This window comes from Rattus norvegicus, chromosome 3 (assembly GCF_036323735.1).
Source record: "Rattus norvegicus strain BN/NHsdMcwi chromosome 3, GRCr8, whole genome shotgun sequence".
NCBI lineage: Eukaryota > Metazoa > Chordata > Mammalia > Rodentia > Muridae > Rattus > Rattus norvegicus.
The window spans coordinates 72733006-72752120 of NC_086021.1; the positions used below are offsets into that span (position 1 = coordinate 72733006).

Here is a 19115-nt window from a genome sequence, read left to right on the forward strand (position 1 = left end):
CGTGTGTGTGTGTGTGTGTGTGTGTGTGTGTGTGTGTGTGTCTGTGTGTGTGTGTGAGAGAGAGAGAGAGAGAGAGAGAGAGAGAGAGAGAGAGAGAGAGAGGTGGGGTGGGGGGTGGGACCGAAAGAGATCTTTACTGTTTCTATTAATTAATGTGTTTTGAATATTAGAATGCTGTACCTCATCATTCCCACTGATAAAATTTGAATCTCCTCTTCCCTCAGCTCTTTATGTCAATATTTCTAAGATAATTGATGAGACATAGGGCAGACAATTTAAAAAGTGGAATTAATCATTAAATTAATTATCCAGAGCTAGCTTGACTATATTTAGAACATAATTTAATTTTTAACTCAAGCAAGATACTTTTGCAGTTGAAAAGCACAACTCATATTCCAATGCATATACTGTGTGTGTGTGTGTGTGTGTGTGTGTGTGTGTGTGTGTGTGTGTGTGCGTGCGCGCGCGCGTGTATTCTATATCTTTGAAGAGGACAGGGTTTGTTGTATTTTATACATCCTTGATAGTTGGACCCATGGAGGTCTGTCTGTATTGACAACTATAAGGCAGCTTATCATGAAGGTATTTTGGAAGTTTTACCTGCTACTATCTCCATATTCAGAACAGTGGGAGAGACCGATGGGTAGACTACTCTGTGGCTTTTGATCCTTAGTGAGAGGAAATCAAAAGTTGCTAAGAATGACATTGTTTGCAATATTTTGTTCTTACTAGATATATAGGAATAAAAGGATCATTTTTGTGGGATGGTTATAATAAAGAAATGCTTTATCTTGAATGTTAACAGACACGATTAAAGTTTGAAATATTACATTAGATAAATGTAGAGATATTTTTACATTAACTGTACCAATTCAACTGAACTGTGAAATAGTTGAGTAAAAATATATACTTTCTGAGATGTAGTGATCACAATGCTCAAATTCGTTTGAACCATTCAGGAATAGATTGGAGTATATTAAGTATAGGAGATGAAGCTAGGGTGATTTTGTAGTTCTGGAACAAGATTGCTTTTACCTTCAATACAAAATGTGCTGCAGCCAACATGAGAAGAGAGATGTGATATTAAATATAAGAGTGGTTATGATCAAATAAAAGTCAAGACTTAGAGTATCTTAGCAGGATCCCATTAGAGTAAGGGGCAGAGTGAACTCCAGCATAGTGCAGAGAGATAAAATTAACCTTCCTGGCATTTCTTTCTTTCTTTCTATAATTCTTAGAAGGTGCTAAAGCTCTTTTATTTTTACAGTTCATTAAAAAAATTATGTCTCAGGTTTTGGCAAGAAAACAAACAACTAAAGAAACAAACTAGAAGAGATTCAGTCCAATTAGTGAGAGTAGGTGTCTTAGTCAGGGCTTCTATTCCTGCACAAACATCATGACCAAGAAGAAAGCTGGGGAGGAAAGGATTTATTCAGTTTACTTTCCACATTGCTGTTCATCACCCAAGGAAGTCAGCACTGGAACTCAAGCAGATCAGGAATCAGGAGCTAATGCAGAGGCCATGGAGGGATGTTAACTTACTAGCTTGCTTCCCCTCGCTTGCTCAGCTTGCTCTCTTAAAGACCCGACTACCAGCCCAGGGACAGCACCGCTTACAATGGCCTGGGTCTCTAGTTGAGAAAATGCCTTACAGCTGGGTCTCATAGAAGCATTTCCCCAAGGGAGACACCTTTCTCTGTGATAACTCCAGCCTGTGTCAAGTTGACAAGCAAAACCAGCCAGTACAGTAGGTTATCCTTTATTTCTAACTTTGATCATATTATTTTATTCATGGAAGCAGTGATGGTTGAAATTAACTGTATTTTAAAGTAACCGCAAAAGAAATCAGTGTTACTATTTGTTTTGAAGCCAAAGTTTCTATTGCTACATAAATGTGAGCATTTTTTCTTGTTTGTTTTATGGAATTTGAGTATATTGTACAAGGACTATTCAAATATTCCATTACGATGTGCACATGGAACATTGGAGCTTTAGTTTGGGGTACAATCTCCTAACACATCAAGGCACGGCTGGGCCTGTGCTCACAAAGCTTTATTTTGCTGAGTTCATTTCATGCAGGGACACCTGTTAGACCTAAACATCTGAACAAAATATCAAAACTTCTGCTACTACTTTCATCGAACAAAGATTTGTTAAACAGGGACACTATGATAGATCTAACAGTGCTAGGTCCTATAGGAAGAAAAATAATAGAAAAGCCTACCCTCCAATGGAGCGGACTCATATCTGCCCTGTGTCTTAGCGACTCTACAGTAGAAGCATTGGTCTGCTGAGGAATTAGAGATGAAAGGGAAGGCCCCTTCTGATGGTAGCCCAGTGAAGGGTAGTAGAAATGTCAGTCAATTAAGGGGTTATATATTGATTATTTATTTGGGTTTCATCCATTTAAAAATATCTTATTGATCACCTGTAAGGAGCAATGATAAAACTGTATCATGAACCACGAATTACAAAATCTCCAGGTATGAAAAATTGTCAACAGGAATTGAGGCGATGATAAAAGATAGAACTTGCTCAGGACTAAAGGAAGACACCAGACAGTGGAAGCCAGTATTATATATTTCTGCTGTGAGTCAGCATCTGTCTCAGTTCTCATTTGCATCTACAAGACTATTTGTGCGCATGTGTGTGTGTGTGCGTGTGTGTGCATGTGTGTGTGTGTGTGTGTGTGCGCGCGCGCGCGTGCACACCTGTGTGTTCACTGCTCATCTCCAGTGTCTCATATGCAGGAAGTTCAGAATTATTTAATAAAAAGAGTTTTTCATGAATCACACAGATTTTAATGTTTTGAAAATTTAATAAATTGGATGTACTAAGGAGTAGATACTACTCTATGGACAATGTTGACAAAGAACTTAAAGATCTGGTGTCAGGAATATGACTAAAGAGACTATATTAGGTCTTCATCCCATAGATAATGGAAAAGTTCCTGAACGCCTAAAATGTTTTTGCGGAAGCACTTTGGAGACTCTCAGAAGTGGATGGTATTATTTATGATTATAAGGAAGGAAGTTTATTTAGACTCTACATAGAATATTTAACTCTTTAGATAAAAAGGAAATAATGGAATTCATGCCCTATAAGTCGTTGGATCGGGATAAACTCTTAAAGGGTCTTCTGTTTGGTAAGCTAAAGTAAAGTGGTAAGTTGCCAGTTTTTGTGTATTCATAGACAAAATAAGCGCAGTGGATTTTACAAATTGTATAGTTCAATTCCAGGTGTCTAATAAGGGAAATGTTGTCGCTCTCTCAACTATGAAATGTCCAGTAGAGTAAAAATTTTGGGACTCTAGAAACTTGCAAAAACTTGCTGATATCCTATGAGTTCAGCTCTCTGATTTTAAGTTTATAAATATTTTTACAGGGTGATTTTTAAAAATCACTAGTAATGTTCGTCAAATCGTGGTTGAAGGAGATCATTGAATTTCTGAAATCTGTTTAATCTAAAGATCTCCATTATAGAAAATAATTTAATAATAAAATTCCCATAAAGCTCATTTTCGTTTTTTTAACTTAAAAAATGACATTTAAGTGGTATATGTTCATTTTTTTGAGGGTAGGTGAAGCAGCATCACCAGGACATTAGAATAAGGGAGGGGCCACCAACCCTCATTGCCGGAGATATTGTTACATCCAGCAATCACCTGCAATAGCCAGGCGTTCACAGCACGAAAAAAAAAAAAAGCTGTGTGATTATTTTAACACATTTTAATAGAAAAGCATTTGGTCAAATTCAACATTCTTATGGTTAAAAACTATCAGAAGGTTTAAATAGATGGAAATGCCCTTAAACTAATGAAGAGGGTCTCTAAAATCCTATTAACGGTGTCATACACATTGGTGAAACAAACTGTTGTCTAATACGATACCATAGCAGCATGGTATAATTGATCATGTCCATCCTACCCTTTGTTGAGAAAGCTAGCCTGTGAAATACAGGGAGAAAGAAATACATAGATAACAGGCCTTCATGGTGTAAGTGAGGAAGTGACAAATGCATGATTTTTTTTATTCTGAAAGTCCTGAATAACATAAACAACTCATAGATTTTTGCATCGATTTGAAAAAATTACAGTTGAGTAAGCACAGAGTAACTACATTTATCCTACATGATAAGATCACGCAAAACGGAACTGTAAGAAATCACTCATAATGATATTGAAGCAAAAAACAATGAAAAAATAAAGTTATGAAAATCCAAGGAACTAAAACCCAAAATTTACGAAATATTTCTATAGAAAGACGTATCTTTTATAGTAAATGATAAAAATTGTGCTTATGGATCATAAGTCTCTCTCCAATTTATCTTCTAATTAAATGCAATTTCTAGTGAAATCATAGTAGACTTACTTATGGAATTATGTGAGCCTAAAAGTATGCAGAAATTAAAATGACGTCACCTAGGAAGTCAAATCTGTTTTGAAAGAGAAGAAAGAGTTGCTATAGTATTCAAACTACCTGATTTCAAGACCATTGTGTCTGTAATAATGAAGAAAGATAGCGTGACATTTGCATAAGATTAGTACACATGTCAATGAATATAATGGAGGGTCTAAAAATAGTCCCACACACTTCAAAGCAATTAGTTTCTTAAGGTTCTAAGGTAATTACATTGCAAAAGGAGCATATTTTGAGCAATTGGATATGTTTTATGGAGGAAATTAAGCCATAGCTTTAGTACACATCACATATATAACCTAATTACAGATAGCTCATGAATCTATATATTTAAAATATAGCACCATGGAACTTCTAGAAGAAAACATAGAAAATGTATTCCAAACTTTGTAATTTAGATAAGAAACAAAACATGGAAGAACAATATTAATCACTTAATTTTAATCACTTAGTAATCACTTAAACTTAAAATGTCTGTTCTTTAAAAAAAAAGCAAGCAAACAAAACAGTATTACAAAAAATATGTCATTCTCAGTATATCAGGAAAAAAACTGAATATACAACAAGCAAGGAATTGACATTTAGACTATGTATTTTGAACATTCTTTAAATCACAAAGAACAAAACACTAGCGAAGACAAAGTTGGGCCCAGAAGACACACAGCCATAAATGTTGGGGCATCCAGCAGTTCCCATGGTCTGAGGAAGTCAGCAAGCAAAAGGACCAGCAGTGAATCACTGGCCTGTAAATGTGTGAATTTTACTTTTTAACTCACTATGCAACAATTTGTCCAAAATGTCTATTCTACTAATCTTCTACAATATTTCATTAGCGTATTAACTATAAAAAATAAGTTCCATTATGCCCGTAGATGTGAGCAGCATATTAGGGTCACATTCATTTCTTTGTTCCCTCTTTGCCTTTCTTCTCCCTTCTGAATGATCACAATCCTATTTTCTAATATGAAATATTAATAGTTAAACTGTTCAAGTAGTTAAATAAATAGTTAAAATTAATTGTTAAACTGGACACTGGTTGGCCACTGCTACAAGGTCTGCACCATCTTTTCCCTAGCACGTCTTGCAGGAAGGACAGATTGTAGGTCGAAGTTCTTGTGGCTGGTGTAAGACATGGCATGGATGGCCACACAGTGGAGACTGGATAGTTCAACAATCTAGGACAAAACCAACCATGATTGCTACCAACCCAAAATAAATGAAATGAACCCTAATTATATTCTGCTGTGCGCATAAATTGGTGCCTTGCCCAGTCATCATCAGAGAGGCCTCCTCTGGCAGGAGATGGGAGTGGGTACAGAGATGCACACATTCATTATGAAGAGATGGTCTAAATAGGTGTTCTCTATTGGGTCCCTCCTCTCAGAGCTTAGGAATTCCCTTAGAGGAACCAGAAAGATCACAGGTGTCAGAGGGGATGGAGGACACCAGGAGATCATGACCCACTGAATCAATTTATGTTTGTGCGAGCTCACAGAAACTGAAACAGCATGCCCAGGACCAGCAAGGGTCAGCACCAGGTCCTCTGCACATATTTTATGGCTGTTAGTTTGGTGTTTTTGTGAGATTCCCAACAGTAGGAGCAAGTGTGTCTGTGTCTCTTTTGCCTACTCTTGAGGACTTTTTTCCTCTTATTGAGTTGCCTTGTTCAACCTTTATATGGATTTTTTTTTACTTTTCTTTTTATATCTTGTTTTGTCATGTTTGCTTGTTGTCTCTTAGAGGCCTGTTCTTTACTGAAGAGAAAGCAGAGAAGTGGATCTGGAAAGAGGGGAGGTAGAGTGGAGCTGGGAGGAGTACAGGGGGAAATCTGTGGATGGGCTATATTGTATGAGAGATGAATAAATTTCAATAAAATTAAAAATAAACTTCTTTGAAAGTCGTTTAAAAAAATCTAGGCCTGCATTTGAAAAAAAATGACATTTATCTTTCTGAGTCTTGTTTGTTTGGCTTAACATAGTAATCTATGGTTCCATCCACTTTGCAGTGTGTGTGTGTGTGTGTGTGTGTGTGTGTGTGTGTGTGTGTGTGTGTGTGTGTGTTATACATACCTGGTGGTATATTTGTGTAGGAACATGTGTGTAGAGGTCAGAAATCAAGGTAAAATGTCTCCAAGCTCTTTCACCTTTAATTTTTGATCAAGGTATTTTGTTGATTCCAAAGCTCACTGGTTTGGTCTATCTAATTGTTCAATGAGCTGCAGAGATCACTGTACCAGGACGGGTATAGCATATGCCAGTGGGCTTGGTTTTTTACATTGGTGCTGGGATTTAAACACATGTCTTCATGTTGTGTCGCAGGTACTTTACCAGTGAGCATGTCTCCAGTCCCTCAGCCATTTTTGTTTGCAATTGGCACAATTTCAGCTTTCTTTATGGCTAAAATAAAAGCACCATGTGCATACACCATCCCTTTTTTAAAAATATATATCCATTCTTCTGTTGATGGGGAATATGGACTGATTCCCTAACTTGAAGTCAATAGTGGCATAGTAAAGATAGTGGTACGTAGGTGCCAGTGCCTGGTGACTTATTTTTCTTCCTGTATCTACCCAGCACCGTTATATCTTGATTTCCTGACAGCAATAGTTTTTAAGGACTTTATACTTATTTCCATAATGGTAATATACCATTACATAATACCACAGCAATGTACAGAGTTTTGTTTAATTCAACATCCTACCCAAACTTGGTTGATTTTTTTTTAATGATAGCCATTCTTCCTGGAGTTTCATGGAATCACAATGAGGTTTTGATTTCCACTTCTCAGATAGAATTCTGGCTGCATGATATCCAGCACTTAGCAGTGTTCCAAGGCACTGCTTCTCCTTTGAAGAGCATCTTTGTACTGAGAATAATAGGGAAATCAGCCCAGTTTGAACTTTGGTGCTTCTTAACCCAATATACGTGGTATTTACCTGCTGTTTATTGTGTGATCTCCAGTAAACTTGTATGTGATTCATCATTGCCAGCTTGTGAAGACATTAGACATTGGATTGCAGGAACCTACAGGAAAGGAGAATGTAGCATTAGTTTTAACTGTACAGAGACAGTTGGTTAAGGATTGTACAGAGCCTTGGCCGTGTCCAATGCTGGCTGCATAGGTCTCATTTACTGTGACCATACAACGAGCAGAAGACCTTTAAGTTTGCATCCGCTAATGGAGCAGAGCCTGTCCTCTCAGTAGCCAGTGAAGCCCATTATAACTGTAGGCTGGTGGTGTTAGCTTGGTTGAAACAGGAATGCCCCGGTTAAATTACTGATTTTACACTGAGCTCTTCATTTTATAGTTATAGAGTGTCTTGTATCTCCCTTTATAAATTTATCAAGTACTTGATTTACTTACATAATGTTCATTTATTTTATCATTAAGCAATACATTGGTTCAGAATTGGTGATCCAGTCTTAGATTTGCAGCTCTTTTGTTTGTTCGATTTTCACCCTGATTTCCATTCCATGAATTTTAAGACTTCTCTCTGGGCCAGAGAGGAGGCTCGGTAGGTAAGAGTGACCACCGAAGACCTGAGTTTTGTCCTGAACCTGAAATGGAAGGCGAGAGGCCACTTCCAAAGATTATTCTCTGACGTCCACCCACATGCTGCTTATAGTTTAAGTGGACAGAAACACCCATTCACCCGCATGATATTACAATCACAGATCAAATATGAATGATAAAATGTTAGGTCTGTTTTGCCCTCATTAAGATCCCATGACTTCATTTTCTCTACTTAATAATGTTGCTGATGGTTAGAACTCAGATGAAGCTCAGTTCCTGTTTTTCATGTTTTCCCTGCTTCTACCCCCTTACCCATCTCCTCCTCCTTTTGCCTCCCACACTTGTAAGAAGTAGCCACGAGAATCATTCAGCAGGTGATACAATTTCGAAATGAGAGTAGAAGTCAGAGATTTCAAAACAACCATTTCTAACCATGTATTGCAGGGAAGAAAGTACAATTAATCACACTTACACTAACCTTGGTGACAAGAAGTCCAGCCAGCCCTCTTTGCCAATGATAAAAAGAAGAGTTAGGGCAGTGGAAGAGGTAGATGAAGCCAGTCTTGTCTAAATTTATGTGATTGTCTAAATTTATGCAGCATTTTATCTTCACCAACCATATTTAAGAAATAGAAATTGGGGGAGTGATCAACCAGTGACTGGTCTAGGTTGAGACCCATGGAATGAGAGAGTTCCACCCCTCCCTGACACTGCCTAATGGGCCAAGACTCAGAGACTGGAAAGTCCAGAGAGTAACATCACCAGCATACAAACAAAACCAAAACCCAAACCCAGAACACACCGACAAACCAACCAACCAAAAAATAAAACAAAAAACCCAAGCAACAAAACACCAGAAAGTCAATGTAATGGTTTCTAATGATATTCTGCTCTACTCATAGACAGGAGCCTAGCATAGTTGTCCTCAGACAGGCTTCAACCAGCAACTAATGGAAACAGATGCAGAGACCCACAACCAAACATTATGCAGAGTTCTGGGAATCTTGTGGAAGGATTGTAGGAGCTAGATGAGACAAAAACACAATAAGGAAATACAGAATAAACTAACCTAGGGTCATAGGGGCACACAGAGACTGAACTGACAATCAGGAAGCCTGCACGAGTCTGACCTAAGTTCTCTGCATACATATTGTGGTTGTGTAGCTTGGTCTTGTGGGATTCTTACCACTGGGTGAAGGGACAGTTATTGACCCCTTTGCCCGTGTTAGGGACCATTGTCTTTCCATTGAATTGCCCCATCTAGCCTTAATAGGAGGAGAGGTCCCTAGTCTTATTGCAACTTGATATATGGGGCAGGAGTGGATAGAAGTGGGGGTGGGGGACTGGGAGGAGAGGAGGGAAGTGAAACTTTGGTTGAGATATAATATATGAGAGAAAAGTAAATGACAATTAAAAATAAAATAACACAAAGAAATAGTCCCTAGGTTCTCTTTTAATTCACCATTATGCCTGGATTCAATAACCCACCAAGTCCAATGAAACATTTTGTAGTTCCTTGCTTAGTACTTTATTTTGATGGGCACTTACTAATTTATATAAAGATTTACCACCAATTCCGAGGAATGGTTTCTAATTTAAAGAGAAATGCCTATTCTAAAAAGATGTTCTGAAGGAAGCTAATATGGCCGTCCTAATCAGTCATTAGCCCTCATGACAGAGAATCTGCAAAGAGAAGGATATGGCTCTGACTGTCCGACTGTTTAAAGTTTTTCAACCTGATGTCTCTCTTGGTTACATAGCCATCAAACTCAGGGTAGCTGCTTTCCTTGGCTCTAGAGTTCCACTTGGGAGGTACAGGCCTCCTGAGGTGCCATTCCCCTGAGTGCCCTTACAAGAAACAAATTATACTATAATATCTTATTGAGTATGTTGCCCAATTTTCTGGGCTCAAGAAACATGCTTTTTAGCTCTGAAGTACCAGCATTTCTTACAGTATGGAACATTTTATAAATGCTGTATAATTTCCCTGAAGCCACTGTTTCCAACCCATTCAGCCTTACTGTGGAGTAGCTGTTGTGTGTGGGCTCCGGGGCCTTGTTCAATGCTAGTGTGCCAGGCACCCCAACCTTGCTTCTAGTATGAATTTGCTGTCGGCGTGTATTGTATTTCAGCCTTTTCCTAAATGAGCTTCTCCCAGATTTCAAGTTTTGTGATTAACATTTCATATTTTCTGCCTAAAATTTTACTGTGAATTTTAAAACTTAGTATAATGGTAACTATCAGACTTCCTACAGTAGATTTTGTACTCTCAAAGTGCAAAAGACCTGCATGTATGTGTATGTAGATATATAGGCATATAATATGTATTATATGCCTATAATCCCATTAAGGTTTAACATTAAGGCATAGCCAAGGGTAGAAGCAGAACGGGCTTGTGTTGAGAGAGCCGCTCCTTCAGTAACCAGCTATTTGGACTAGAGAAAATGTTCCCATTTTACTTTTGAAATGATGGCAGTAAAAGCTGATCCCTTTATGGATAGGATGTGGAGTTCAAAAGCTATAAAGATGACACTGTTAGCTATTAGGGAAATAGTGCTGTCTATCTATCCTGGTTCCTTGGAGATTAGAGCCTGCTAGGAAGCATTCCCCCTCAGAGCACAGGACAGATGTATGCTGGATAAACCTTGCTGATTGACACTGCATTTCTCCCTGGAGAGGCTGACACAGCAGGGCTGAACACTGGGTGCTGTCAGGATGCTGAGGTGATCCTTGGGGATGCCTGTGCAGCTTCAGTTTTAAACTCTTAAATCTCAAAACTGTTTCCTATACAGCGTATGTTCATTCCTTTGCACACTTTATATGTTTACTGTTTTACTATGAGGCAATCATCCTGGTGGCTGTCCATTCTACAGGCCTCTGAATTTCCATTGTCTCTCCCCACATGTCACCACATCACAAGATTCCTCCAAAACATTGGGCATGTTGTTTTACCCTCTTTTTTTTTCTGTACTGAAGTCACTAGAGAAAAATCCACAATTTTATTTAAAAACTTACAAGGCTAGTCAATCGATGGGAACTTTGTGGCTGTGAACTTTGTATCTGCTACAGACACAGAACCAAATTAACTTGGCCTCTATTTAATCTTACTAAAAAAACGTTCATGACCCAATTCTGTGTCTGATCTGGCATCACTTTGAGACTCAATTAGAACTTTGGGAAGATGAACTGACCACTAACTTCTACCAACACAAAATCTACGAATGTGTTATCAGATAACATCTGATACCTGTAGCACAGATTTCTCTGCTTCCCTGAAACCTACCTACCTATGTTTCTAACATTGTACTTGAAGAAAATGTAGCCTTTACTTATGACTCCTCTTTTGTTCCGTAACTATATATACTTAAGGAGATCATTTTCCCATTGGAGCATGTTATTCCAAGTCATCCCATGTCAATGAGAATTCCTAGGAGCAAGGGTTGTCTCCAAACACCGACTGACTAATTAGAATTTTCAGGTTATAGCTGTAGATTTCTTATTTGTTTGTTTGTTTTGTGAGACCTGAATCCTTGCTCCAGAGTTATGGTTACTCGTCTATAGCTAAAATCAACCCCTTACTCGTTTGCATCATCAATTCTTCTGCACATCCCTCTGCGCTGTTGGTACCCCTAAGCACCTGGCCTTTCCTGTCCTGGGATTCATACTCTCATCTCTGCTCGCGCCTGTTTGATATTTTGTTGTTATGGTAACTATTGTTCACGTATAAAACCTTGGTGCTGCGTCCAGCACTGCTCTGAAGATTGGCCTGACTGGGATGGCAAGGAAGTGAGGAATAGACAAAGACAGGGACATAGAGAAGCTGCGGTAAGAAGGGCTGGGCTCACTGACAGAAAGCTTCAGAGTCCTGGAAGCACTAGGTATTTATTAGATACAGTTGAACTGAGAGGCGGGGCTGCTGCATATGTCTGAACAAAGAGGCTGGTAGAGCTAGTCTCAGTAGGAACAGTCTCCGTTGTGGAGTAGAATTCAGGTTTAAACTTGGGGGTAGGGTAAAAAAGCTACAGCAGACAATTTTATACTGACTATCAATGCCCACACAGGGACCAGGAAAGAAGGCTTTGCTATTTCCTTAATCCTAGACCAGACAGGTTTGGTCAGTTTCCATCTATCAGAGGCATTGTCTCCCGTCACAGCCCCCCCTATCCCCTATGTCCATGTCAATAAACACATTCAGTCAGGACTTTTGCTTGCTACCTACACTTCATCTCACCAACTTTTGTAAGCTAACATCTCAGACTTCTCCAAAGTATTCCAAAATCTCCTTGAAGCAATGGGTCCCTTTCATTTTGTGTTTTGAGCTCTGTCTCCTTCCGCATCATTAGCAGTGTCTTCAGTGTAATAATGCCAGCAACTCCCTCAGTGATGAGAAGCCTTCATCTGAAGCCCAGTGATGCTACAGTGGAGGAAATAGGGGGACTTGGAGCTTACCCACTTACCCACACTGCCCTGGTGCCCTTCACTACAGGGGGCTCACACTCTCCTAGCCTGTTTGACCAGACTTATCTTCCTGCTATGTTTCTCCACCTATTTACTTCAGACTCTGTCCTTTAAGAGGGCACCCTACTTCTATCTTCCCTGTGAAGTTTCTCCTTCAGCAAGTGCACGCAAAACCTCCAGAAAATTAGTTATTTCCCAACAGCACTTAGTATGTTATCTGTGATTACTCACCTTTCTACAGCTCTTGAAATAATCTGCTGTGCATTGCCACCACTTTCCTTTTGAGAGGTCATCAGAGATGTGATCTTCCTTGTTGCGTTTTGGTAAGCATATACTGAGTTGACCTTATCATTTTGAAGGTGTGGCCTCAGGTCTGTGTGGAATGACCAGTGTTACAAGGGGAGAACAATAACTAGCATCTGTTCATAGCTTTTGAATCAGCGAACCAAGGGCTAAAGGGTTGTAGAGCTTCCAAACAGTCATACGACAAGGAAATAACAAAATCAGGCTGTGAAATAAAATACCACAATTTCAAAGAGGCTGCTGGGTTCCACAGCTTTCCCTTAACCAGGATAGTTTTCCAAGAAAAGCTTGGAAGTCTAAGGCAAGTCTCTTATGGCCATAAAGTTCCACACTGCAGCTCAAACCCAGGAGGATGTCTGCTTATAAGTTATATTGGTGCATCTCCCAATTTTCCACCTACAAACACAGTAAGAAGTAGAAGTATTTATAGACTTCCGTTTATGTTTATGGAAAACACTCCAAGCAAAGCAAATAGTGCTTGGATCCTTTGATCTCCTATATTTTCCCTCTCTCCTTTGTCACGCTGTTTGCGGTGGGGAAGTGAAAACAAGTTGGTTCCCTACACCAAGCCTTTAGTGGCTCTGCTAATTGAGGGAGACTACAATTGAAGTAGGCGCACAGTGGGGATTCTGGTTATCTGCTCTCCAGAGGGAATCTAGCACAGCACTTCCTCTACAGATGCTAATGAAGTTCAGCTAAGTTCAGGAGCTCCCCAGGTGGTGCCTGAGCAGGCCATTTTGTGCACCACTGCACTGCTCATACTTTCTGAAGAAAATAGGGTGAAAATGAAATTCTGTTTCTTAAACCTAGCTTATTAGATCACTGCAGAGACCGAGCGTGGGTTGACTATCTTGTATCTGAAATGCTTTGGATCACAAGATATTTACATTGTGCATAGTTTTGGGTCTTGGAATGGCTGAATAATAATCAAGTAATTTTGGACTGGGAGCCAAGTTTAAACATAAAATTGATTTTTATTTCATGTTTACCATATATACATAGACTTAAGGTAATTTTACAGAATACATTTACTTTGCCTGCATTTTGACTACAGCCTGTCTGTGAGACCAGGTGTGAAAATTTCCTTTTGTGTCATGTGAGTATTTAAATTTCAGATTTTGAAGCACTTCGGATTTTTATAGAGGGCAGGTTGAGCCAGTATTAATTTTATATTGCGAAATCAAATAGAAGACTGAGGAATGAAAGCATACAGCAATAATGCAAATGGTGTGTTTTAATTGAGAAGTAAATATAGACCAACACATCCAATCTCCCTTTTCCTCAGATTCTGGCTCTGGATACATGTGGTTCTGCCAGGTATTAAAAGCTTTCCAAATAATTCTGATGTACAGAATTGGATTAAAAATGAGAGTGATGGTCTCAAACTATGTAACTCTCCATATATAGTCACCATCTAATACTAAAGTTTGAGACAGCGTCTTCTGTTGACATGCAAATTCTGCTTTCCTGAAGCTTAGGGTGAACTGAACTGTAACAGGGAGGGCGCTTACTTCTTGAAAGAGAACAAGATCCTGGGATATTTTTACACTAATTTTCAAAGAATATCATATTTTTGAAACTATAATTACATCATTTCCTCCTTCTCTTACCTCTCTTCAGACCTTCACATGTATGCTCACTACCCCTGTCTACTGTCTTTTCGATTCGTGATCTCTTTTGTTTTAAAAGTGGATTTTAAAATAGTATCTTCCCCTTTCCTAATTAAAATTTGCTCTAATCATAGAATCGATGAAAGAGGAGTCAGGTTGGACGAACAGGACTGCATAAGTGCTTTCTATATCCTATAACCCTCTACTTGATCATATGGGAGCTCCAGAGTGTACTGTTGTAACCACTGGCCAGATGTCATTTACCACTCCTTCCTTTCATTGGGTATGAGCAGGAGGTTAAATGGAATGAGGTCAGTGGCCTCAAAAAGCCCTGTTAGAGCAGGAGTTCTCACAGCCAGTGAGATGCACTTTACTTTATTGTATTTATTTGCTTCTGCCAAGAGAGGGCATTAAAAGATGCAGTGGGAAGCCACTGTCTCCATTAACATTTGAACAACAATATGCTGTTCCTAAACTTAGTCGGATAATCACTCACATAAATGGAACAATACATGTACAATTAAATTAGCTCTATTATCCCATTAAAGGAACCATTTGATTTTGTCAGTTGGGAAAAATCTTATAAAATCGGATGTTGAATTAATTAAGTAGAGTAATATAATGAAGCTCCAGTGTGGGAAATCAGATCTGGATAAGGTCCTGTAGAGGAGGCAATGTGCTAGCTCTCATGAAATCTTGTGGAGTTCCTCTAATAAACATCTAATGGAAAAACACGGGCTGTAAAGTATTTTATTCCTTATACCATTGAAAGACTCATCCCCATGACAAAATGAAAAATAAAATTTGAGGGGATAGAGAGGTACCTCAGTTGGTAAAGTGCCTGCTGAGCAAGCCAGGAGGAACTACCCCCCCAACCCTCCGCAGAAAGTATTAAAATGCTTTATTTTTTTCAGCTGACAGAATCTAGATAATGCATTTGAAACTTGATTTTATTTCATGACAGCATTGAAGGATATTTGAAAAGAAAATATGTCACTTAATGGGATAGCATTTATAATAGCACTAGTGGCATTTCCTAAAGAGCAAAACTTGAATAAAAAGATAAAATAAATATTGAATATTTTTAAATAGCAGGTGGCATTGGGCAGAGAAACAGTTTTCCTGTCAGGAGCATTCATTTTTAAAAGGCACATTCTATTTGGAGCAGACCTTTGGAGGCATTTTAAAATGAGATCCTGAATTTATTGAAGGATGTAAAATAATGAGATATATAGCTCTCACAAAATGAACCAAGGATGATGAGTAGTGCCGCATAACACGCCTACAAGGATGGTGTCTGTGTTACCTGGTAGGAATAAGTTTGCCTTGAAGGATTCTGTGCAGTCTGGGAGAAAACTCTATCTTCAAATTATCCAGTGAGTTAAAAATAGCAAAATGTTTTGTTAAGACAAGCCATCTGTTCTAAGGCATCAGAAGTTTGGAGACTGAGGCTGTCTCCAGGAAGGCTCCTTGATGGCTGCATTACAACTCATAGTCTTCTGGGTCTCCTTAAGTATGTTATTCATTTCAGCTTGTTCAGACTTGAAGGGGATAGTTATAAATTCTCCATTCCAAGCAGGATTCTGTGCCCAGTCTAGAGGGACAACAGAGACAAAATGACCCTGTAGCTATAATTTTCATTATTGGTTGGGAAACTGAAGCAACAACAATGCTAACAACAATACCAGCAAACTCCCAAGCTTCGGCTTCTCTTTGATCAATTAAGTCAAAGCCTCCAGCATCTGGAATATGTGTTAAATACTCAGCAGGTATTTAATGTGCAGCCAGATTTGAGAGCTTCTGCTCTATGGTAAAAGGAGTGGTGCTTTCTGAGACACAAGTAGAGGGGGTCCTCCGATGAAAGGCCACTGTAACATTTGGTAAATTTGACTTCAGCCCATTTAACTGAAGGGCATGGAGGTCTTGACACCTGAGGGAAAAGTCATCAATTCCTTCTGTGCAGAAAATGATTTCCTAGAGTATAAATGATCATTTTTATCTTTTTAAAATTTGGAAGACACATTTCCAAGAATATGTCAGGATTTTGGCTAGCAGGAAGAAGTCACAATCTGGTTAGAGAGAGAGAGTGAGTGAGCCAGTATATTATATAAGAAGAACATCTCGTAGACTGAGTTCTGTGATTCTGGTGTGCCATGAATATTTTTCATGATGAATCAAACCCTTAGAATATTTTCCCCCATAGCTCAAGTTGCTGGCTAAGAATTTCGTGTGTTCTGTATCAGAACTCTTCTACTTCACAATTAAAAAAATAAAAAAAGAAACATAGTTGTTATGGATATAGGTATGATCCAGATTGTTCTTACTTCCATGTTAGTTTGAGAAACTTAGAGTTCCTGTATAAACCTAAAACCATGTACTGAACGAGCTGAACTTTCTAGTCTGTTGACGATACTAACCTCAAATGAGGTTGACCAGATGCTTGAATACTTAATACAGAGAAATCCCATAGATTCAGATTTTTTTTTAGTAAGTAAGCCTATTCTCTCTCTCTCTCTCTCTCTCTCTCTCTCTCTCTCTCTCTCTCTCTCTCTCTCTCTCTCTCTCTCTCACACACACACACACACACACAATTTGGTCAAAAACTAGTATTATAATGAGCAAAGATTAATCACCTATAAGAAAAGCCAGCAATCAAGTGACTGAGTTATCAATGAGTCAAGAGTTATCAGTGAGAAGAGAGGTTCAAGAAGTGATCCTATTCTGAGAGGGATGTCTATTTTGGCGACAGAGGCTCACAGATCTCCAGCTGGCCTGGAACTCTTTAAGTAGGGAAGGATGACCATGGTCTCTTGATCAACACCCAAAGTGATGAAATTTTGTGTGTACCACTATGCACGGTTTATGCATTATTCCTGATGGAACCTAGGGCTTCATACATGCTAGGCAAGCACAGAACCAACCTAGACCTGCAGCTTTAAACTATCAACATATTTGGATGTTAATGTAACTCATTACATTATCATGTTTTTCTTTTCCTTCCTTCCTTCCTTCTTCCCTCCCTTTCTCCTTCCTTCCTTCCTTCCTTCCTTCCTTCCTTTCTTTCTTTCTTTCTTTCATTCAACACAGTCTTACTCTTAACTAAGACTGACTTTAAATCCATGATTCCTTGACTAATGCTGGGATTACAGGAATCTACTTTCATACCTGGACGATGACATATTCTAGATCATCTTCCGTGCTTTGCATTTCACACCACAATACATTCCTCTACTACCTAAGATTGAACACACACACACACACACACACACACACACACACACACACACACAACCTGAACCATTATTTCAATTTAAGTGATTTTTAAATAAGGTACCATTAGAAGTTTTCTATGTATTTCTAGCTTTACTATGTAATTTACTTTAAACAAATTATCCTATTTCTCATCCAAAATTGAGTGGCGATGAATGGATTCTGGTTTGTTGGAGTCTCCAATACAATATTCCTAGTATTATAATCCACTGTTCGGGGCATAAACTAAGTATTTTTCTTGTATTACAAGAATTCTATTTGTTCGGCACGCAGTGGTGTGTTCTGATAAGTGTGTGAAGTGTGTAACAGTGCTCATGTGGCAGCTCTAACTGTACTTGCATAGCTACTGTATTGGGATTATGTAGATACTGTATCAAGATTACCATTTTTTTTTAATTCTGTGACTCCCTGGAGCTTTGTTGTTGTTCCTCATTTGTAGTTTAAAAACTTTCACCCAACAGCTTCCTTGCTTTGATAGGCAAAAATTCCACCAGAGAACTCCTAAACCTTGTAAACAACTTCAGCAAAGTGGGTAGATATAAAATTAATTCAAACAAATCAGTAGCCTTCTCCTGCTCAAAGGATAAACAGGCTGAGAAAGAAATTAGGGAAAAACAACACCCTTCACAATAGTCACAAATAATATAAAATACCTTGGTGTGACTCTAACAAAACAAGTGAAAATCTGAATGACAAGAACTTCCAATCTCTGAAGAAGGAAATCAAAGAAAATCTCAAAGATGGAAAGATCTCCCATGCTCATGGATTGGTAGGATTAATATAGTAAAAATAGCCATCTTGCCAAAAGCAATCTATGGGCTCAATGGGATACCCATCAAAATTCCAACTCATTTCTTTATAGAATTAAGAACAATTTGCAAATTCATTTGAAAGAACAAAGAACCCAGGATAGCAAAAACTTCTGGGGGTCACTTAAGTATACTATCATATCATCTGCAAGAAAGTATATACATTGTTTCATTTCCTCTGATGAAGTGATGAGATAAGAACCATACCCAAGCTGTGCAATTACAGTTTGGGCTAAGTTCTGAGCATTTCCTTCATTGTTTTAACTTCCCTTAGGCCTTGACCTAGAAGCTTTTAGCCTCTGTACAATATAATCTTCCAATCCTGATTTTCTTGGCTTTTGAATGAATTGCTCTGCCTAGCCTCATAATAATTTTGGTAATATATTCCACTGGCTCCTTCTAATGCTCTGGCTAATTCTGTTTTCACTTGTGTCTAGCTTCTTTTCCCTGTAACCTGTCTCTGTAAATATGTCCTAGTAAAACTACCATACACATACACCGCCCACCATATACCCCACCACCTTTTGTTCTCTCTCATGTTGCTCTTCATTGGTTTCTCCTGCTGTTCTCCTGTGTGTTGTTGAGTTCTGTCTCTGACATTCTGCCAAATCGTTCTATGATTCATCACTCCTACAAACCAACCATACCTTCATTGTTACAAATTAACAGTGTGTAGCAAAGGCAAAGGTGTGTCCATATTCCAGCCAAATCATACTGTAAATGAGGGCTTATCT

At 38.6% G+C, this 19115-nt stretch overlaps 1 protein-coding gene across 8 annotated transcripts in view; it reads left to right on the forward strand.

Moving 5' to 3' along the window:
* B3galt1 (Beta-1,3-galactosyltransferase 1) overlaps nt 1-19115 on the forward strand; it is a 573038-nt gene that overhangs the window by 71596 nt on the left and 482327 nt on the right. The gene's annotated exons all lie outside the window — the stretch shown is intronic.